Below are 14,553 nucleotides of genomic sequence, written 5' to 3'. Positions count from 1 at the left end.
AAATTGTTAAATGTTATGGAACAGTGTGAATTTGATTACACTTACTGCTCTGGGCCCAGGCAACAACAAGTTTTCTGGCTTGAATTGGCTTCAACACTGGTAGCAAGTCTGCTTCTTTAATGAACTGCAGATCATCTGTGGTTTCTGCACCGAGTGAGTTTAAGGCATCTTCCACTGTATTGAGTACTGCAACAGGAAGATCCGGTAACACTGCAGTAATGGCACTGCGAACTGTCTCAGTCTGTGATTCCTCCATATCTGCCAGATACAAACACAGCATTTTTCTTTTGGCCTACTGACATCCAAGCATTTACTCTGTCAATATGCTATGCTTCAATGGAACTATCTGGTATCCATTTTTCATGTAAGATGTTAACGGCCACATGTCAATCAGTTGCTTAATGTGTAAGCATTGCAATCTTCCACTGTCGTTTTTCACTGAGTACATGTGGTAGGGAGGGAGAAATTCTGCTGAATATATTCTCATAAGAAAATGAAGTGCAGAATCATCTTTCACTACGATGAGGATGAGTTCACCGAACTCCACCGAGTCATCATTCCTGGTGACAACAAATTGGCTTATTCTTATATGTTATCCCATTATATTGCACATCTACAGGAATCTTTGTATTTATAGTAGTGAAGTCCAATTGTAAGACTGCATTTTTAACGTGTTGACTGTAAAGTTCGGGGTAAAATGGCGAGCTGTCCTTTATTTGCAAGGCTGGAGGACTCAATGACCCAGCCGAAAGATAGGCCTGAAACATCTGATGTCTTTCTGAAAGTGTGAGGCACAGATTTTTGTAATTCTTTGATTGCCTTGCACATCTTTTAAAGTAACTATGTTTGCTTTCAAAGCGCATAGTCCATAATCTGATCAGTGGGCCAAATTTCAGAATCAACCCTGGATAGTGTCGTAGATAATGATGCTTTGGTCTCAAGTTGGTATTAGGAAACAGGGTTTTCCTGACATCTAAATATTCTTGAATGATAGCATCCAGGTAAGTAACCTGAGGCTTGGAAATTTTCTGAGCGCAAATCAAGTCAACTATGTCTTTCAGTTGTAGAGTTAATTGCCACACCTCATCTTGAGGATCTTGTACTCGGTCTCCAATAATTAGAGGCAACAGTCTTAAAAAATTCCAGTTCTGTATAGCATGACCAGAAAGTTTTTGTGTTATAGGACTGACCTCACATGGCTTTGAGGAGGCATCTGTGGTCATATACTTGAACTGCTTAATGCGCCTGTTCAAAATAGGGTACGTGAACCATTTCTTTTTCTTGATGAAATACCTCAGGTAAAGTGCCACATCATAAGAGAGGACACCCTCAAAGATGTCATGGCCAAGACATGGGGGCAAACCAGGCAGACAAACATCAAAGTGTTTCAAAGAATTAAAGGCTGACCGGAACTTTATTCCATGAACTACTGGCACATTTTCAGTCTCTAATTGATCAACTGCAGAGCTGTAATTTCCCGGGGTGCGCTCTGGTCCACATAAAGTTGAATCCTCACCCTGAAATTGAGTTCGAGAAATGAGACAGTATCTGCAGAAATATTGTGAGAAACTGAAATTTTCCGTAAAGCCACCGATGCAATGCGAGCCCAAGTTGTCTCCAGCAATGCAGTAAATAGTTCCTTTAACAACTGTTTCATCTGCCATAGTTATCCCGTCATCCTCCAGTACTTTCAAGTCGGCCAGCAACTCTGAGAAAATTGTGGCATGGCCAAATTCTTTAAAGTCCTTCTCCCTACACAGCAAAACCAGCTGCATGTGATCAACGTTTGATCGAACATGGGAGGGCAAATTAAGTAGTGAGAAGTACACAGCCAAAATTTTGTGCTTCTTTTTGGCAGAACCCAAAGGGTTCACAACCTCAAATGCGTCCTGGTATAATACCAGCTTAAGACAAGTTCGGTTTTCCTGGAAAAAGGTGTTGGATTTGAACACCTGACCATCACAGCTGTCACAGAGAACATCTGGATTGGTAACATCATTTGGATCTTTTGACATAAGCCCCTGCCAAAAATCTGATTCTAGCATACTCTTCAAAGCATCCAACACAGGTACATAATATGCAAATCTTTCAGTCCTGTTCTCATCTCTGCCTAAAAACACCCGTTTAGGCTCAACATATTTAAACATCTCTTTAAAGCACCGAGCTCTAGAGTATGCTGTTCTCATAGGTCCTGTGTGGCAAGCTGAGAACAAGTCAGATTCCTTCACTGTATCACAGATTTTTACAATGTCCTCATCAGATACTGACAACTCTTTCAGAACAAGCTTTAATCTGTTCAAGGTATATGTCTGTCCCAACTTGTGTATATTTTGAATCTCTTCAACAATGTTCTGAATGGTAGATGCTGGTACAAGATTTTGTCCTTGCAATTTTGTATAAAACATGCAGACATTTCTCAGATACAAGTCACTGAAATTAGACATGTCCCCAATAGTGTCTTCAGCAACTGACACAGAGGAGGTCGCTTCTATGGTACAGTTAGTGATTCTTTGCTCACTTGTAGAAGGACACTCCGGATTTTTATCTTGCAATGTGCCACAAATCATGTTTGCAGAACATTGTCTGTGTTTTCTGGACATATGGGAAGTAAATGAAGATTTTACAGTGAACACAGTTTTGCATCCTCTCACTGGGCAATTCACAGGACGTCCCTCTACAATGTGTTGCTTCAAGTGATGAACCAACTCTTTGACCCCATCACATTGGGTTTCACATGGTGAAACTGTACATTTTAATGTTGCTAAAGCCACATTGTGCACCGCTGACGAAGCACCATTATGGTGACGATAGAAATGGGACTTAAATGCAGCATACCGAGAAAAAAACAGCTTGCAACCAATTGCAACGCACTTGAAAATACAACGTGGTTCATTGCGATGCAGCTTGCAGTGCACAACATACGCCTTTTGAGAATGAATGGATACCCCACAAATGCAACAGTTATACATTTTAAATAATGGTCAAAAAGGCATATCGACCATAGAATGGCGCTGCAGCATGAAATAGGTCCAGGCATGCCTTCACACTGCTAGAAACGGGCACCTGTTTTTTCACAAAGCACGGTAGAAAAAGCCAACGTTACCAACTTGACCCGATAAACTCAGAATAAAGCCCAGCCATTTGAAACACAAACATCTTGATAACAAAGTAATTCCAATGATATTTCAGTGTTTACCTTCACATGACCTTTCGACGATGCAGACGGTAGTAACGGCGCGAAATGCAGTGTGCTGATTGGACGTACCCTGTAAGAAGTGAACGTTTTTTTTTTGTTTTTTTTTTATCTTCTTTTTTCTTTTTCTCTGAAGGAAAGAGAGAGGGGGGAGCCATTTAACCAGTATGATAAATGTAATGTAGTATGCACAAGCCTGACACTTGAATATAAACAGAATCTGCAATTTGCAAATTTTCCCCCACTTATTTATTTCCCTTTTATTAACTTTCTGCAATTGGACCTGGCTTACTGGTTGCCACAGACCATAATTAGGAGCATTAACGGCTCAAAGGCCTGCATTGGGAGTCATGCAGGTTTTTTTTGTTGCCCCGTGTGGGGTAGGGAGAGGGAGGGGGGGTACATGTTTAAGTGTTTTTGTGAATATCTTTTGTTTTATTACCACTGAGCCTTATATCTTGTTTTTATTTCATGGTCATTCTCCACTGGTGTTGTTTGAAAGTTTTAGGGTACCATGACAAGCTTCAACTCTTTAGAAGGGAATGCAATATGTTATGCCTCTTGGAATGTAAAGGGCCTGAACAAGCCTGAAAAAAGGGCCCAAGTTTTATCACATCTTAAACATTTACAGGTTGACATTGCATTTATCTCAGAATCGCACCTTGTGGATAAAGACCATCTTGTCATTCGGAAAGACTGGGTGGGACAAATATTCCACTCAAACTTTACACAGAAATCACGAGGGGCAGCTATCTTAATTAATAAGAAAATCCAGTTTAACCCTTCATATGTTAACGCAGATCCCTTTGGTAGATATGTAGTGGTGACTGGTAATTTGCTTGGTGTCCCAGTGACTCTGGCAAGTTTATATGCTCCTAACTTTGATGATGAGAAATTTTTTACCACTTTTTTTTCGTCTCTACCCGACTTGAATAAATACTACCTCATCGCAGGCGGGGACTTCAACTGTGTTCTGAATTCTAGTCTGGATAGATCAGCTACCTCCTCTCAGCCTCTGACGAGGTCGGCCAAATGTATTAAGGCATTCCTTTCCACTTACAAAATTATGGACCCATGGCGACTTAAAAACCCTTCAGACCGAACCTATTCTTTTTTTTCTCCAGTTCACCAGTCATTTAGCCGTATAGATTACTTTTTGGTTGATTGTAAACTACTTCCCTTAATTCAAGAATGTAAATATGAGGCTATTGTCATCTCAGATCATGCTCCCCACGTTATGAAAATGCTGGTTACCAAGCCTATAAGAACCAGAACATGGCGCTTTAATAATGTTCTGTTATCAGACGAATCATTTGCTGAGTTTATTAAGACACAAATAGAATATTTCATGTTGATAAACGACACGAGTGAAGTCTCAAGGGGTATACTGTGGGAAAGTTTAAAATGTTTTATACGTGGTCAGATCATTTATTATTCCTCTACTGAAAACAAACGTAGACGGGAGCGCATCACCAACATAACAGACCAAATTATTGAACTTGATAGCCGCTACTCAATTATGCCCAGCCCAGACCTTGCTGAGCAGAGGCTCGCACTCCAAACTGAGTTCGACCTTCTCTCCACAAGAGATACTGCCCAGCAGCTGTTACGCTCCCGTCATAGATCATATGAATATGGGGAGAAACCAGGGAAACTCCTGGCTTGGCAGATACGACAATCGGCTGCTTCTAAGATGATAACTGAAATTAATACCAGCAATGGAAAAACTTCCTTAGATCCCAGGGAAATAAACACAGCGTTTAAACAATATTATTCTCAATTATATGTATCAGAATCCATGGTGGACACGACTCAGGTGGAATCCTTTCTTAGTAAATTACCTATTCCACAAGTCTCTAATGAGAATAAGGCTATGCTGGAAGAACCCTTCAGCATTGAGGAATTGAATAATTCATTTACATGCATGCAGAGCTCCAAGGCTCCAGGCCCAGATGGATTCACCGTGGAGTTCTACAGAGCCTTCTTGGGTCAGATCTCTGCCCTTTTGCTGGACGTTTTCAACGAATCATTCTCAGGGGCTGATAAGTCACTCCCCCCCACTTTCTATATGGCCTCCATTTCTTTGATACTTAAGCAGGACAAAGACCCACTCGAACCAGGTTCATATAGACCCATCAGCCTTCTTAATGTTGACACCAAGCTATTGGCAAAGACACTGGCCTTTAGGCTCGAGAGAGTTCTCCCATCAGTGATCTCAGAAGACCAAACCGGATTTATTAAAAACAGATTTTTATTCTCAAATATTCGAAGACTTTTTAATATAATTTACTCCCCTAGCCCAGACCCAACAATCCCAGAGATATTGATTTCAATGGACGCTGAGAAGGCTTTTGATAGGGTTGAGTGGGTTTTTTTGTTTACTGCAATGAGAAAGTTTGGTTTTGGTAAACGATTCATATCCTGGGTGAAACTCCTGTATAAGGCCCCCCAAGCATATATCCTGACTAATAATCTCCGCTCAGACCCCTTTCCTCTCCACAGAGGGACAAGGCAGGGCTGCCCGCTCTCTCCCCTATTGTTCGCCCTGGTCATTGAACCTTTAGCTATTGTATTACGATCTTCGGGTCAATTTCAGGGTGTACAAAGGGGAAGTAGAGAACATAGGGTTTCCTTATACGCAGATGACCTGCTCTTATATGCTCAGAGTCCGGCTGAATCAATCCCACACATTTTATCTTCGTTGAAGGAATTTGGTAGAATTTCTGGATATAAGCTCAATTTCTCTAAGAGTGAATTATTTCCAATAAACTCGGCTGCTCAGAGTATATCCTACTCCCAATTTCCATTCAAGGTGGTACAGGGCTCATTTAAACACCTGGGGGTGATGGTCAATAGAACATACTCAGATCTGTACAAACTAAACTTTAAGACTCTCTTGGAGCATACCGTCAGGGACCTGGGGAGATGGTCCCACCTCCCATTGACCCTGGGAGGAAAAGTGAATATCGTAAAAATGAATGTTCTCCCAAGGTTTATGTTTTTGTTTCAATGTATCCCTATTGTGCTAAACAAATCTTTTTTTGGACAATTGGACAGTGAAATTTCTAAGTTTGTGTGGAACAAAAGAAAGCCAAGGATTAGGAGGGCCTTCCTGCAGCGCCCAAAATGTGTTGGTGGGCTGGGCCTCCCGAACTTTCAGAACTACTACTGGGCTTGCAACATAAGAAACCTCTCATTCTGGAACAGGTACAAAGCGTCTGATGACCGGCCTGCTTGGCTCCACATCGAGGAGGACTCATGTCGACCCACATCAATGGGTGCCCTGTTGTTTTCCCCTCTCCCTATATCTCACGAATACACCCATCATAACCCGGTGGTGGACCACTCGCTACGAATCTGGGCCAAGATAAGACACAGTCTTGGTTGGCTGAGGGGTTCCCTCTTGGCTCCCTTGTCCCCAAACCAACACTTTGTCCCATCGTTGGAAAGTAACACCTTCCAGCGATGGTCTGGTAATGGGATCAGTAGAATGAGGGATTTGTACATAGATGGTTTATTTCCTACATTTGATCAGTTATGTAAAAGATTTAACCTACCACCGTCTAACTTTTTTGCTTATCTTCAGATCCGAAGTTACATCCAGTCCTACACAGTTACATTCCCAAATATTCCCGAACCTATGCAATTGAATGTACTTTTTTCTGTGGATCCCACGACGAGAGGAGTGATATCCTTTATTTACAACCAATTAGCTGCATATGCAGAGATCACTCTAGACCATATAAAAAATGCTTGGGAGGAAGACTTGGGTTTAGAACTGTCAACAGATCAATGGAAAAATGCACAGAGGAATGTCCACACCTCCTCCATATGTGCTAGACATGGCCTCATACAGTTAAAGGTTTTGCATAGAGCTCATCTCTCTAAAGTTAAAATTTGTAAAATGTACCCAGATTCAGATCCACTATGTGACCGATGCAAGACTCACCCAGCCACGCTGGTACATATGTTTTGGTCGTGCCCAAAGTTGTCACAGTATTGGACTTCTATATTCAAGACTCTATCAGACTGCTTTGGGCATGTACTTGACCCTGACCCGGTGTTGGACATCTTTGGGGTTGCAGGGGAGAACAGCCCCCTGAGGGGGTCTAATAAAGTTGTGGCTAGGTTCACAACACTATTGGCCCGCAGACTCATTCTGCTCAACTGGAAACAGGCAAACCCACCATCTCACATAATGTGGAGGAGAGATGCCATGCAACAACTAGCGTTGGAAAAACTGAGATTTACTCTGCGGGGCTCTGAGGAGAGCTTCCACAGGACTTGGCGCTCCTTCATAGAGGTGGTGGCTGGGTAGGCTACACTCCCCTCCTTATTCTTTTTTTTTTTTTTCCCCTTAACTATTTTCTATCATGTAAACTGTACGGCTGTAGTAGTTTTTTATTTATCTTTTTTCACAAATGATTGAATGACTCTTAGTAACTGAAAGATGTACAGGTAATCTGTGGTAATCTTATAAAAAAAAAATTATAATTTTTTTTTTTTTTTTTCGTTTTTGTATTTCTTTGTCTATTATGTTTGTCTGCGTGCTGTTCCACCTTTTTTATTTCCCCCATTTCTGTAGTTTGTTATATGTGTGTTCTATGTGGGATAAAATAAAATAAAAATATATAAAAATAAAAATAAAAGAAGTGAACGTTAATGTTTGCATTCAAGCACGCTTTTTGCCCACAACCAAAGCCCCACTCATATTTGAGATGCATACAATAAAATCATTGTGATGTGTTTTTCTTACAAAAAGTGGAATTAACCTCAGTGAGAAGTAGGGCTGAACGATTAATTGCATTTGCGATAATATCGTGATATGACAAAGCACGGTAGAAAAAGCCAATGTTACCAACTTCGACAAACTCAGAATAAAGCCCAGCCATTTGAAACACAAACATCTTGATAACAAAGTAATTCCAATGATATTTCAGTGTTTACCTTGATCAAATTCACATCACCTTTCGATGACGCAGTCCAGAATATTCTGACGGTAGTAACGGCACAAAATGCAGCGCGCTGATTGGACGTCCCCTGTAAGAAGTAAACGTTAAAGACCGGGTAAACCAAGAATAATTATGGGTTTTGAGTTTATAATACCACAGGAAAATATATTATTAACCACCCTGCCAAATTTGAAGGACTAAAAAAATCGCGAAGTATATAAAATTATGCTTCAAAGTTGATGTAAAATGAGCAGTAATCCCTGGCTCAGGACGGTGGGGGCGTGTGCGCTGCAGGCCAGGAAACCACGCCCATCACCGGAGAGGTAAACTTAAACTTAAATAAAGTAAACGAACCGTTAACGTTACGTTTCCCACTGTGGCATCCAGGGAAGATGCACCAACGAGGTTGAAGAGGCATAACGGGCAAGCTAGCTGCAAACTGACAATTCAAACCAGACTCGTGAGCGGTAAAACCATAGACGGGTGAAACCACAGAATGCTAGTGCGCGGTTAATGTATTTATACCTAGAGGGCAGCAGGGGGCGGGTTTATGTGAGTATGACCGCTTTACGTAAAGCGGTCATCGATGTAGACCCGCCCATTTTAAACCTGCACACAGAACATTCTCTGAGGCCTAGCTCCTCAAGGAAATGATGAATGGGAAAAATATTTTTTACATGTTTTGAGGGACACATTTAAGGCCTAATTAATATGATAAGAAGAAAAATACTGAATTTGGTTTACCCGGTCTTTAAAGATCCCATGGCATGCTACTTTATGGATGCTTTTAGTTGTTAGTGGGCCCCTAATACAGTACTTGAAGACGTTCAAGAAATTCAGCCTTGGTGCAGAATTACAGCCACTACGAGCCAGTCCCTCAATGAGCTTTCCACAAACATGCCGTTTTTTAAAGGCGGGTCAAAGTGGAGGGTGGGGGTGTGGCTCTGAGCAGCTTGCATCCACGGTACCATGCGCTACTGTTTACAGTGGATGTATCGCAATGGCGAGGTGCACACAGTTTTTGGCCGTGTTCTATAAATATTCTAGCTATAACACTCGGGTGCTCCGGTGGGAGTCCTGGAGCTCTATATCATCATAATATCATATTATTAGGGCTGTCAAACGATTAAAAAATTAATCAAATTAATTACAGGCTCTGTGATTAATTAATCAAAATGAATCGCATACTTAAAAAAATAAAAATAATTTAATTCAAATAAATGATGGCAGATGAGTGATTCAATTAATAATATACATATACTTTAAAGTTCAATGTCTCTCCTATTTAAAACATGTCTTTCATTAACATACAGTGCATTTTAATAACATTTCCATCTCACTCAAGATGCAATGCATTTCAGGCAAAAAATAAACAATAGGCTACTTTGTTTTGACTTTAACACTTTTTCTTGAATACTGTAGGCCTATGTGCCAAAAAACTCAATCTGAAAAAAAGAATAATAATAAAATAAAATAAAATATATATATATATAACAATAATAATTCTTCTGTGATTAATTAATCGAAATTAAAGCGTTAATTTGACAGCCCTACATATTATACAGATATCTATAGGCTTATCATATATATATATATATTATCACGACCAAAATCTGTGTGTGCCTCCAGACGGTGGACTATTATGAATCTCAAACGACTGCGTCAGGTTCTCCAACGTCTCTGGTTCGTCCACTTCCACATCAATCTGAAGTAGACTGAACCGCGGCAATGGAGGAGAAAGGGATTGTTGCCCGCGATTGTCTCCCGCCGGAGCCCCGCTGCCCAGGCACCACCGCCTCGGCAGCGGTGGTGCCTCGACACTGCCCGCTGCCGAGGCGGTGGTGCCTCGGCAGCGGGGCTCCGGCGGGAGACAATCGCGGGCAACAATCCCTTTCTCCTCCATGTCGCGGTTCATGTACTTCAGGGAGTCAAAGCCAAAGTTCCTTTCCCCCAATTCCTTCTCAACCATGGCTGCGATAACTCCCACTACGAGTCTCGTTGTGGAAATACCAGAGACGTCAGAGAACCCGACGCAGTCTAGCCTTTTCACCAAATGCAAGCTTTATGCAAGCTTGCCTTATTGTGTTGCGTGTTATGCGCCATAACACCAACAGAAAGGTTATCCAGATAACAAAGAAGTGTACAACACTTGCGTTACAGTATGTGTATTCACACGCACACGCACACGTGGCGCTCGCACGGTCGTAGCTCATTTGAAATGCATGAAATCTAATCATTGTGATGTGTTTTTCTTACAAAAACCTCGGTGAGAAGAGGGACAGTGTATAATATATATATATATATAAACGTTGTTTTTTTTCAATACAACCAATTTCAACGCACTTGAGAATACAACGTGGTTCGTTGCGATGCAGCTTGCAGTGCTGCACAACATACGCCTTTTGAGACTGAACGGATACCCCTCAAATGCAACAGTTCTACATTTAAACAATGGTCAAAAAGACATATTGACCATAGAATGGCGTCGCTAACATTGGAATGGCACTGCAGCCTGAAATAGGTCCAGGCATGCCTTCACACTGCTAGAAACGGCAGTTTTTTTCACAAAGCACGGTAGAAAAAGCCAACGTTACCAACTTGACCCGACAAACTCAGAATAAAGCGCAGCCATTTTAAACACAAACATCTTGATAACAAAGTAATTCCAATTATATTTCTGTGCTTACCTTGATCAAATTCACATCACCTTTCGACGGTAACTGGACAAGTTGTAACGGACGCAGTCCAGAATATTCTGATGGGAGTAACCTACCGATGCCGCGAAATGCGCTGATTGGACGTCCCCTCAAATCGAACGTTAATGTTTGAATTCAGGCGCGCTTTTTGCCCACAACTACCCTGGATTTCCAGGCTAGCCCAAAACCTACTTATACGAGTCCTACTCATATTTGAAATGCATGCAATCAAATCATTGTGATGTGTTTTTCTTACCATTTTTAATTAACCTTGTGTATAAAAACAGTGTATAAAAAAAGATATAGATAAAAAACTGTTTCATCACTTCACAAAACAAATTGGACATCTATTAAACATGCTTAAATTCAACTAGGCTTTTCATATTGTAATTAACCTTGCCTCTGGGTTAGACGATATAGAGAGCACCTTAACGCTTCCACAGAGGAAAGACACTGAAGAATCACAATCAATTATCTTATTATAATTTTTAGGAGACCGAGGGATGGGAGCACAGGTGGGTTAATATAGGTTTAGACCATCTCTCCCATAATACGTCTCGGGCAGTAATGGCATTTGCCGCAAACCCCCAGCTCAAGTGCACTGCACACAAATGCTGCTCTGCAGCCACACCAGATCAACCCCTTAGGCCTTAGGGCACTGCACACCAACCTTGCACTGCAACCCGTGAGAGCCGACCTGTAGCACTGGTCAAGCAAGTGTTATTCTGCATTCACACCAAAAATTGGTGTAAACCATTTTGTCCCTTGTTCGCGTGGTCGCCTGAATTTGCTTGTGCGAGAAGTCACAAATCAGTCGCAGTAGTGATTTGTGCAAGTTTGATCATGCGAGTTTACTCGTGCGTGTGTATGAGAGGCTTCCTCTTGTGACCGCCATGTTTCTTTCTGCTGATTCATATTCAACCATGGCCAGTCTTTACTTGTTGTGGAAGTACAAGAGACGTCAGAGAAACCAACGCAGTCGTTTAGGATTCATAATATCATCCGGAGGCGCACACAGCTTTTGGCCGTGTTCTATAAGATATTCTAGAACACTTCGGGCTCTCCGGCGGTCCTGGAGCTCTATATCTAAATAAGATAAGATAGGATAAGATAATATATAGATATCTATATATAATATAATATCATGGCCAAAAGCTGTGTGCGCCTCCGGATGATATTATACCGACTGTGTCGGGTTCTCTAACATCTCTGATACTTCCACATCAATCTGAAGCACAGATTGAACTGCGACAAAAGGTATTGTTGCCGTTTGCGTACTCTTGGCGGTAGTCCGGGAGCTCAGCTCAGGGGGCCGGCAGGAGTCCGCGTACGGCAATAATCCCTTTCTCCTCCATGTCGCGGTTCAATCTGCACTTCAGGGAGTCAAAGCCAAAGTTACTTTCTCCCAATTCCTTCTCAACCATGTGCGAGAAAACCACCACTACGAGTCTTTACTTGTTGTGGAAGTACCAGAGACGTCTGAGAACCCGACACAGTCTTTAAGATTCATAATATTATCCAGAGGCGCACACAGCATTTGGCCATGATATTATATTTTATATTAGCCTATATAGATATCTATATATTATATAATTTAGATATAGAGCTCCGGGAGTCCGCAAACGGCAGAAATCACTTTCTCCTCCATGCTGCGGTTCACTCTGGACTGCAGTGAGTGAATGCTGATTGGCTGTCATGACCAAGTATCACCAAATGTCGCCGCAAAGTTCAAATATTCCAACTTGAGCGAAGTGCAGCATGAGTAAATTTGCATGTAGGACCTACGCCCAAGAAATACTTGCCCGTATGAGGGCGTTCATGCCGCTCCATTCATCAAATCGTGCCGCAGGTTTTTAATCTCGAAAAAGAGTATAATAATAATAATATAATATAATAATTTGTATTTCTAACAAAATATTTACACAAAAATGACAGTTTTGGCTCTCATAAATATAACAGGATTTTTTCATAATCAACACAATGCTAAGTAAGTTTAACAGTAATGAAATGTATTTTTTACAAAACATTGCCACAAAAATTACTGTATTGGCTCTTATAAATAGGCTATGACAGTATTTTTCCGTAATCAGCACAATGGTTAATAAGTTTAACAGTAATGACATGTATTTTTTACAAAACATTTATGCAAAAAATACTGTTTTGGCTCTTATAGATCTTACGGTATTTTTCCGTAATCATCACTATGGTTAATAAGTTTAACAGTAATGAAATGTATTTTTTGCAAAACATTGCCGCAAGAATTACTGTATTGGCTCTTATAAATATGACAGTATTTTTCCGTAATCATCACTATGGTTAATAAGTTTAACAGTAATGAAATGTATTTTTTGCAAAACATTACCGCAAAAATGACTGTATTGGCTCTTATAAATATGACAGTATTTTTCCGTAATCAGCACAATGGTTAATATAAGTTTAACAGTAATGACATGTATTTTTTACAAAACATTTATGCAAAAATTACTGTTTTGGCTCTTATAGATCTTACGGTATTTTTCCGTAATCATCACTATGGTTAATAAGTTTAACAGTAATGAAATGTATTTTTTGCAAAACATTGCCGCAAGAATTACTGTATTGGCTCTTATAAATATGACAGTATTTTTCCGTAATCAGCACAATGGTTAATATAAGTTTAACAGTAATGACATGTATTTTTTACAAAACATTTATGCAAAAATTAATGTTTTGGCTCTTATAGATCTTACGGTATTTTTCTGTAATCATCACTATGGTTAATAAGTTTAACAGTAATGAAATGTATTTTTTGCAAAACATTGCCGCAAAAATTACTGTATTGGCTCTCATAAATATGACAGTATTTTTCCGTAATCAGCACAATGGTTAATATAAGTTTAACAGTAATGACATGTATTTTTTACAAAACATTTATGCAAAAATTACTGTTTTGGCTCTTATAGATCTTACGGTATTTTTCCGTAATCATCACTATGGTTAATAAGTTTTAACAGTAATGAAATGTATTTTTTGCAAAACATTGCCGCAAAAATTACTGTATTGGCTCTTATAAATATGACAGTATTTTTCCGTAATCATCACTATGGTTAATAAGTTTAACAGTAATAAAATGTATATTTTACAAAACATTTACGCAAAAATTACAGTTTTGGCTCTTATAAATAATACAGTATTTTCCCGTAATCAACACAAAGGTTAATAAGTTTAACAGTAATGAAATGTATTTTTTGCAAAACATTGCCGCAAAAATTACTGTATTGGCTCTTATAAATATGACAGTATTTTTCCGTAATCATCACTATGGTTAATAAGTTTAACAGTAATAAAATGTATATTTTACAAAACATTTACGCAAAAATTACAGTTTTGGCTCTTATAAATAATACGGTATTTTCCCGTAATCAACACAAAGGTTAATAAGTTAAACAGTAATAAAATGTATGTTTTGCAAAAAGAAACCACAAAAGATACTGTTTTGACTGTTATCAATATTACGGGATATTTCCGTAATTAATACAATGGTTAATATGTTTAACAGTAATCAAATGTATTTTTTACAGAATAAGAATTCTAAAATTACTGTTTTGGCAGATATATATATTTATGGTATTTCACTGTTACAAAAACGGCATTACATCTTTTTGAAGTTTACGGTCTTTTTATGTCATGTTTTAACAGTCTTTCACTGTAAAATCTACGGACATTTTTTACA

General features: G+C 39.7%; 1 protein-coding gene across 4 annotated transcripts in view; it reads left to right on the top strand.

Annotated features, from left to right (window-relative positions):
* The window catches only part of LOC311369505 (NLR family CARD domain-containing protein 3-like), a gene marked incomplete at its 3' end in the record, with an annotated part of 218,310 nt that overhangs the window by 10,861 nt on the left and 192,896 nt on the right, over nt 1–14,553 (top strand). The gene's annotated exons all lie outside the window — the stretch shown is intronic.

Source organism: Micromesistius poutassou (genome assembly GCF_964030765.1).
Source record: "Micromesistius poutassou genome assembly, chromosome: 24".
NCBI lineage: Eukaryota > Metazoa > Chordata > Actinopteri > Gadiformes > Gadidae > Micromesistius > Micromesistius poutassou.
The sequence above is the reverse complement of the archived record's forward strand: the minus strand, read 5'-3'. Positions and strand labels throughout refer to the sequence as shown.